The sequence below is a fragment of the Delphinapterus leucas genome, chromosome 2, assembly GCF_059928025.1.
Source record: "Delphinapterus leucas isolate spDelLeu-1000000601 "Yukka" chromosome 2, BTC_Dleu_Yukka2, whole genome shotgun sequence".
NCBI lineage: Eukaryota > Metazoa > Chordata > Mammalia > Artiodactyla > Monodontidae > Delphinapterus > Delphinapterus leucas.
The window spans coordinates 60,424,883-60,432,770 of NC_143130.1; the positions used below are offsets into that span (position 1 = coordinate 60,424,883).

At 45.7% G+C, this 7,888-nt stretch overlaps 1 pseudogene; it reads right to left on the reverse strand.

Annotated features, from left to right (window-relative positions):
• Nucleotides 1–2,025: 2,025 nt before the first annotated feature.
• LOC115802768 (10 kDa heat shock protein, mitochondrial pseudogene) lies at nucleotides 2,026–2,838 on the reverse strand (annotated as a pseudogene).
• Between the last annotated feature and the right edge of the window lie 5,050 nt (nucleotides 2,839–7,888).

Genomic DNA, 7,888 nt, shown 5'->3' on the forward strand with positions numbered 1-7,888 from the left:
TCCAAAAAAGAGGGGATATATGTATACTGTAGCTGATTCACTTCACTGTACAGCAGAAACTAACACAACATTGTTAAGCAACTATACTCCAATAAATATTAATCTTAAAAAAAGGGTTTTGACCTTGCAGGTTGGGATTGTCCAAAATTGGACACTTTGCAGAGGAGCACCATTTATAATTTGCTCTTCCAGGAAAACTGGGCTGTGTGGTTGGCCTGTTTATAAAGGAGATGACATCTATTTAAGTAATGAAATGTCAGCTTGAAACTTAGAGGTTTTAGTAATAAGGTAATATATTAGGTAAATACAGATGGCAATGCCGCCCCCTCTTCAGGCTGTTTCATGCTTACTGGATGGTGGGCCACTTTTGAAGATTCAGTATTTCTAGTGAATGAGCTGTAGGAATAGTTCATGGATTCTAAGATGCACATCTCCTCCACATTCCATCACCTCTAAAATTGCTGGGAGTCGTGCCCCCGCCCAGGTCCAGGGCTGGTTGTCATGGCCCAGGCTTGTGCACACCTGGTCACAGCAGTTTATGGTGTCACCGTTTTTCATGTGCTGAGTTTGATTTGCTGGTTAAAACATCTTCAGAGGGGTTACACTTGACCCTGCATTGAAGAGAGATGGTGCTGTGTGCACAGAAGGATGGGGGGAAGAGAGCGGCACTTGGATTTCATCTTAATGGAACAGGTAAGCCTCTTTAAGACATGACTTTGAGTCTACACTTCCTTGCCCACCAGAATCAAGTGCTTTATGTATCCCAAAGAAGGAAGGTCTGTAGAGGTAGATGAGTTTATCATTTTTGTTTGTTGCTGAAATACATAAAAAAAAAATCAGTCAGCCCACCCTAAGCAATAAAACACCACCCCCCAGCTTGCTGAGGGGTGTCTGCAGCTTGGAATAACATCCCAGAGGCAACTCTGACAGCATCCTCGCTCCTGAGGTGTCAGGACATGGGGCATCATTGATGAAGAATTCTAGGAAATCTTAATTTTCTTTTCATGTTTGCACAAGAATGATGTTGGAAAGAAACCTCTGTCTAATATAAACATAGAATAAAAACTAGAAGTGCTATAAAAATGTGGGGTCCTAGTTAACCTAGAAGCTTACTTTTGTTCTTAATTTCTTTTACGTTATGTCTAACAATTATGGAAACAGCGATGGTTAATTTTATGTGTCAACCTGTCTAGATCATAGTATCCATATTTTGGTCAAACACATCTGAATGCTGCTGTGAAGGTGTTTTTAAAATGTGATTAGCATATAAACCAGTAGACCCTGAGTAAAGCAGATGACCCTCCATGATGTGGGTGGGCCTCATCCAATCAGCTGAAGCCTCAAGAGAACAAACTTAGGTCAGCCTTGGAGGAAGGAATTCTGCCTCCAGACAGCCTTCTGCTTCAAGCTGCAGCATCATCCCTTCCTTGAGTCTCCAGCCTACCAGTCCACCCTGCAGACTTTGGACTTGCCAACCCCCATAATCATGGGAGCCAATTCCTTCAAATCAACCTCTGTTACAGATAGGAAGGTAAATAGAGAGAAAGTAGAGACATATAGATAGAGACATACACACACACACCCCCTACTGGTTCTGTTTCTCTGGAGAGCCCTGACTAATGCAGAGATTCAGGTTTAGTAAACATGGCTGTGGTTCTGTTACTGATCCAAACTGGATCTGCTTGCCTATTTGCAGTAAAGCCAATCTACTGACACTGGGTTGTGGTGAAGGAAAGTGCAGCATTTATTGCAGGAGCCAAGCAAGGAGTCCAGGCAGCTAATGCTCAAAAAGACCTAAACTCCCCAGTGGGTTTCAGGGAAAGGTTTTTAGAGACTGGGTGAGGGAGGGGGGTTGTGGAGTGTGTGATCAGCTTGTGGACATTCTTCTGATTGGTTGGTGGCGAGGGAGTCAACACCATCAACCTTCTGGTTCCAACTGCTCTGGGGTCTATGTGCTTGTGGGCAGCATACAGTTAACTTCTCCCACCTGGTAGGGGTTTCATTACCTGCAAAACAGCTCAAAGGACATGGCTCAGAATATTATCTATAGCTCTTGAGGAGGAACTAAAGGTCTTTGACTTTGTTTAATGGCTAAACTATTATTATTTTGGTTTGCTTAACTGTTTCCTTTCTTTCTGCATTTTTTTCACTTCTCTGATTAAATTTACTCTTTGGAAATCAGGGAAGGCCTAAGAAGCTAAGGTTTTTCTGCAGACAAGAGACAGGCAGAGGACATGGGGGTGGAGGGTGTCTATTCAGCAAAGGCCCCATGGGGTCCTGCTCGGTTACAGTTCCTGCTCTGAATCTTGTTGCCTTTTTTTCCCATTAGCTTAGATATCATTAGTTATTATAAAAGAGAAACATGGAAATTATTTACATGATGAAAGATTTCAGAACTTCAGTAGAATGGGCAGCTAGCTTCACGTGATGCCATTTCAGTAGTGACTTATTTTAGTCAACGTATTTTCCAAGAATGTCACCATCTCTAAATAAGAAATAATCCTTGTCGTCTAGAACTACTTTGGTGCCTCCATATTCTGGGAGAAGAACTTTATCTCCGACTTTCACACCAGCTGATTGAATCTCTCCACCCTTTCCTTTAGAGCCCGATCCAACAGCTACTACCGTTGCTTGCAATACTTTTCCTTGTGATTGTTTTGGAAACATAATGCCTTCTTTGGTTACAGTTTTGGCTGCACTTTTTTCAGCTAATACTCGGTCAAAGAGGGGAAGAAAGTTTTTAAATGCCTGTCCTGCCATGACTCCGGTTGCCGCAGTTCATACTCTGCTCTCTAGCTGCCGCCACAAGGAAGAGACCCTCTTGTTGCATTTTGTGCAGGCTCTCCAAGACTCATCTCAGCCTTCAGTGAAATGTGAATGATGCACCGTCCTCACGGGGTTATCTTGAGGGTTTCGGGAACAAGACTGTTAAACCATTTGCCCAGGTGCCAGGCTTGGAGGAAGAGGGAAGAGCTCGAAGCTCTGTGCAGGGGAAAGCACTTAGCACCACTGGCTGCATTCAGAATTCTGTGTGCCCTAGGAGGCTTACCTACGAGTACAGAGAGGTCAAAATATGTCCCACGTTGCCCAGCTGTGCTCCCAACCCCAGTGCTCTGTAAAGGCGGGTGAGGAGGCACCCTCTGTGGGACCTGACTGGGAGAACAGAGGAAGTTAACAGGAATCCCAGCCCACTGTTGTCCCCTCTCAGAAATACTGGAGAGATCAGCCAGTCCATAACTGTGTGTGTCATAGCTCCTCCTCCTCCTACCTCAGCTCTCCCTCACTCTAAAGCCTCTGTGGAGCATAGTAAACCTATCTCCCCCAGGTCGGCTCTCTGGCTGAACCCCTGAGGGTGTCTGAGCCCCATGTTACGATACTGTTCTGAGCAAATGAAGTGAAACCACAGTGGTGCTAAAAATTGCAGTCAGCCCTCCTCCAGCTGTCTGGTAGGCTGGAAACCTCAGGTATCTTGGGATCACCCACTGGCTAGGAGAGGCCCCCAGCAAAGCCTGTGCATGCATCTAGGATGAACGGCGTCCTCCTGTGTTACTCCTTGCCCTGGGATGAGAAGGAGAGTGCAGATCTGAATTTGTGTAGATTTCTTTTAGTCCCAAGTTGCCGTTTTCAGGGATAGTCTCATTTTCAGTATGAAAAAAACATAATGAACATAACTAGATTGTATTATCATTTAAAAGATTCATAACAGCAGTATTTTTAATCTTCATTTTTACAGATCTTTATTCAATATCAGAACAATGACTAAACTCTGGAGAGAAAAGAAATTAGCTGTTATTTCAATGAACCTAAATAACATTGATTTTTATTTTTAAATTAAATCTTGAGTAAATTAATTCATAGATCTGGGTTGCCTATAAACCCTAAGAGAAGCAATAACATTTTATTTACTTGCAGGTTAAAATGGTCTCTCTTCTCATGAAACACTCACTCAAAAAGCCAGAGTAGGTTCTTACCCAGGACACCCAGGGCAGGGACATTCCCTAGCCAGTAGGCTAGGGGGAGGAGAGGCTGTTGAAATGATTTCCTGATTTCCACTACTCAGATGTAAGTTCCATGAAGGCAGGGTTTCTTTTTTGGTTTGTGTTCACTGCTCCATCCCCAGGCTTTAGAACAATGCCAGCTAGCACTTAGTAGGTGCTTAATAAATATTTGGTGAATGAATGAAGCAATCATTTATCATTTATAGTTTTCTCCCATTCCCCCCATCATATACCAGTAACAATGGGCACTCAAAAATAGGAAGTGACCATTTTATATTAGAATAGGTGTGTATATCATTGGGATTATTACATTGCCTTGTGCATGGTGAGATAGAGTTATTAAATAATCTCTTTAAAGATCTAGCTGTCAGTGTAAAGTTACTTTGCCAGATATTAAGGCATACCACAAATCTCTAGTGATTAAAAATTGTGGTCTTGTGCAAGTACAGACAAATGGACCCACAGCACAGAAGAAGGAGCTCAGAAACAGACTTCCATAGGACAGGAGCTTAATATACGTTAAGGTGGAACCACAAATCAATAAGGAAAGTTTCTGTATAGAAACTCTCCATAGAGGGAAATTTGAATATAGAGAAAAAGGAAACTGGATCTATACCAAACACCACATACAGAGGTTAAAAAGACTTAAATGTGAAAGATAAAATTATAAAGTTAATTGAAGAAGGTTTAGCTGTAGGAAGGACTTAAATGAACCTGACGAGCACAAATTATAAGGCAAAAAAAAAAAAAAAAGAATTTGATCACATCAGAATTAAGAATTTCTGTTCAATGAAAGTGACCTTGGATAGCACCCACAGTAAGATGACATTCTGGGGGGAATCTCACCAATTTCAAGGAACAATATACAGGGAACCTTTTCCAAATCAACAGAAACCAAGAAAAGCCCAGATGGAAAAAAGGGAAAAGTATCTGTTCAGGCATTTTACAGGACAGGAAAATCACAAGGTTAAAAAGCAAAGGAAAGATGCTCCAAATCATTTTTAATTAGAGAAGAATGCATTGGAGGGCAACTGAGTGGCCTTTTGTAAGTGACAGGGAAATGGTGGTAAGCCTTCCACTGGTAGGTCTGGTCACAAAAACAGGAAGACTTAAGAAAATGACACCTCCCTCCCCCTTCCAGAGCTGTGATTTAATAATGACAGAGAATGGGCAGGAAACATATGTCATTCTGTTCATAAGAGGCAGAGACAAGAGTAGGGATGCTTTCTAGGAAGAAGGCAACAGTGGACCATGGAGGGGTAATGGAGGACGGTAAGCAGAGAGGCCAGGGGAGACTAGGGCAGGCAGGAGGTGACCCTCTGTTCCAAGGGGAGCCGTGGAGGCTGGAGGGAAGGGAGATGTTGGCCTTGGTCTCCCCCAGGACCCCCGCAGCCCAGCAGCTCCCATGCCCCCTCCACTCCAGGTTGGTGATCCTGGTGGGTAGTAGCCACCACCAAGCCAGAATCAGCCCAGAGGGTGGGAACTGAAGTGACTGAGGTACCCGATGGATGCCGGCAGGGGAAGAGGACAGATCCTACCCCAGTTTATCAGAAAGGGCGTCCCTGGCTCTTCCTGGAGAGTTGCTTGGAAAAGCTGGGAAGCTGAGCTGAGATGCAGAGCCGCACAGGTCCTCTGAGTGCCCTTGTGGGCAGGAGGTGGGGTGAGGTAAGTCAGTTTGGGGGTCATTCTCAGTGTCCACGTGCCACCTGGCCCTTCGCATTGGGTGCGAAGTCTGTGGTGCTTTCTGTGGAAGGTGGTTAGAAGAGCCATCCTGCGTGACTGCGGCAGGGTTATTCCCAGCAGTGCAGGACAAGACCCCTGGCGCTGGCCTCTGTCCCCGCTCTGCCCCTGGGCTATTGCTCCCAGAGGAAGCCCTGCCAGTGTCCCATCATTGGGGCCCTGTGAGTGTTTCCTGAGCACTCCTAGGGGCCAGCCACTGTCCCGAGTGGGCTCTGAGGCCGCAGAGGTGAGCATGCCCACATCCTGGTGGGGAAGACAACACAAACAAGAAAATGATCTGGCGGTGATAACTGCGGTGCAGAGAACTAAGGGTGGTGTGGCAGAGAGAGCCTGGCCCACTTCAGCCTGAATGGTCAGCAGAGTGTCTCAGAGGAGACATTCAGGGTGAGACCTGTACCAGGGGGAGGAGCCAGGCAGTGGGAACAACAGATGAAAGAAGCTCCAGGTTAGGACCCAAGACGGCCAGCTGGTCGGCGGGGCGTGGGGCCCGGGATGCCGGGGAGGGAAGCAAGGCTGAGCAGGACAGGCTTTTGTGAGCCTGGCCATGGAGTTTGGGTTTCAGACACTGGGAGGTTTTCAGTTGGGGGTGATGAAATCTGGTTTTTGCTTTTTAAAAAATGTCACTGCCTGCTGTGTGGGGCTTGGATTGTAGTCAGGTAAAGGATGCAGGGATATCAGGCAGTGGGGCAAGAGATATTAGGAAGTAGCCAAGGTGGGGACATGGAGGCCACGAGAAGGGGAGAGATGTGATGTGTGTTCTAATCTGCCCACTGGCTGCATGTAGGGACGGAAAAAGAGAAGAAATCAGGAAGGCTTAGGTTCTAGGCTGGGAAGCTGGGTGGCTGCTGGTGCTGTTTATTAAGCTGGGGAGGGAAGAGGAGGGGTTGGAGAGGGTGTGGGGTAGGAAGTGAAGAGGTCTGGCCGGGTGAGGCTGGGTTGGAGTGAGTGGAAACGTCAGGAGGGCAGGCAGATGCAGAAATCCAGAGTCACGGGGAGATGTCTGAGCTGGAGGTAGGGCTGTGGCCACCTCTGTGTCGCGCAGGTGCTGGTTAGAGCCTTCACGTATGAATGCATTTAAGGAGAGTGTCGATGGAGATGGAGACAAAGAGCATCCCCGGCCGAGCCCTGTGCCCCAGGACCTTTGTCCTCGGGAGCTGGAGGGGAAGGATGAGGCCCAGGAGAGCTGCAGGAAGGCAGGTTTCAAATGGGGTAGAGGCCCCCTCTGTGGAATATTCTTGAAGGCCAGTTAATATAAAATCCACTTCATGGCAGATCATAGGAACACATGTCAGCCTGGTCAACACAAAGCCGACTAGAAAGCCTTTTAGCTGCTGGGTTACCTAACTCCCTCATCATGGGCCCATGTCACAAATACCCGTTTAGGTAAGCTTTTCCTATTCTACAAACTAGAAGCGGAGATGTGACTTTCTTGACCCTCCTACTCAAAAAGAGGGGCAAAGCAAGAAAACCAAAAAATAAGATGAATGATGAAATAGAAAATTTGGAAAAATCCCTAATAAATCATTAATTTTGTATATTTAACAAAATCCAACTTCCTAGGGACCAAGTGACTCACCTAAGATGACGGCTCATTGTCAGGTCAAGACTAGGAATCAAGACTTCTCCCTCTCAGCCCACTGTTTCCACCACGAATATTCTGGGAAAAGAAGTCACTTTGTATAGTAGTTTGTATTTGTTAATCCTAGACTCCTACTTTGTCCACTGTACATAAAACAGACAAACAATAAGGTCCTACTCTTTAGCACAGGGAACTATATTCAATATCCTGTAATAACCTATAATGGCAAAGAATCTGAAAAAAATGTATAACTGAATCACTTTGCTGTATACCTGAAACTAACACAATATTGTAAATTATACTTGAATTAAAAAAAAAAAGTCACCTTGGTAAATGTCCCAATTCTCTGATTCTTACCCTGACTTACATAGAGGAGGACCTTGACCTCTGACTCTGTCTCCTTGAGACCTTCCCTCGGGCAGTTCCATAAAGGGAGCACCTCTTCCTGCAGGCTTGGTGCCTCAAGGCAGTGTGTGCTGCCCCCAGGCTGCCACTAGTGGGTTGAGGGCAGGTGGGCCCAGAGGGCTCTGCAGGCCACAGGAGTTAGTTACATTGTCTGAGTTGCTGTGAG